Source organism: Morone saxatilis, unplaced genomic scaffold (assembly GCF_004916995.1).
Source record: "Morone saxatilis isolate NCDOM2014 unplaced genomic scaffold, NCSU_SB_2.0 Contig11, whole genome shotgun sequence".
Classification (NCBI taxonomy): domain Eukaryota; kingdom Metazoa; phylum Chordata; class Actinopteri; family Moronidae; genus Morone; species Morone saxatilis.
The window spans coordinates 26,868,660-26,868,876 of record NW_023339663.1 but is presented as its reverse complement, the minus strand read 5'-3'; the positions used below and the strand labels follow the sequence as shown (position 1 = coordinate 26,868,876).

General features: G+C 50.2%; 1 protein-coding gene across 1 annotated transcript in view; it reads right to left on the bottom strand.

Moving 5' to 3' along the window:
- Positions 1-217, bottom strand: part of mmp15b (matrix metallopeptidase 15b) — a 28,862-nt gene that overhangs the window by 21,211 nt on the left and 7,434 nt on the right. The window lies entirely within an intron of this gene.

Here is a 217-nt window from a genome sequence, read left to right as displayed (position 1 = left end):
AAAGTCTGTCCCACCTGTTATGTAGAAACCCAATATCTCACGCACACACACGCTCGTACACAAGCAAGCACTTGCATATTGGATAGTCTGAGATACCAGATACGCCCACACGTGGACACACTCCCCACGGTGGCGCAGGGAATGTAAAAGGGTGTGTGTCTGATTGTGCACGTGTGCTTGTGCATGTAGCTGTGTGAGCGTGTGTGTCCCATGTTTA